This window comes from Pygoscelis adeliae, unplaced genomic scaffold (assembly GCF_000699105.1).
Source record: "Pygoscelis adeliae isolate BGI_AS28 unplaced genomic scaffold, ASM69910v1 Scaffold4, whole genome shotgun sequence".
Taxonomy (NCBI): Eukaryota; Metazoa; Chordata; class Aves; order Sphenisciformes; family Spheniscidae; genus Pygoscelis; species Pygoscelis adeliae.
This window is the reverse complement of record NW_008824986.1, coordinates 11,633,381-11,633,732: the sequence shown is the minus strand read 5'-3', so window position 1 is coordinate 11,633,732 and position 352 is coordinate 11,633,381. Positions and strand designations below refer to the sequence as shown.

The following is a 352-nucleotide window of genomic DNA, read 5'->3' as shown; positions in this document are numbered from 1 at the left end:
CAGGCTGCCCAGGGAAGTGGTTGAGTCACCATCCCTGGAAGTATTTAAAAGACGGGTAGATGAGGCGCTTAGGGACATGGTTTAGTGGGCATGGTGATGTTGGGTTGACGGTTGGACTCGATCTTGGAGGTCTCTTCCAACCTTAATGATTCTATGATTCTATATGAAGTTAACTGTGATAAGAAGAGGTTTCCTAAAAAAATAGTATTTGTGCTTTACATATTTCAAGAGCCATGTCATATTTACCCACCCTGGTGGGCAACACTAAACAATAGCTAAGAAACTCCACCCATAGAGAAGATGCCTCTCAACAGGATGCCTTGGAGAAAGAAGAAAGCTGGATCTCACAATT

The 352-nt window shown here is 43.2% G+C and overlaps 1 protein-coding gene across 2 annotated transcripts in view; it reads right to left on the bottom strand.

Annotated features, from left to right (window-relative positions):
* Positions 1–352, bottom strand: part of ATE1 (arginyltransferase 1) — an 86,544-nt gene that overhangs the window by 54,141 nt on the left and 32,051 nt on the right. The gene's annotated exons all lie outside the window — the stretch shown is intronic.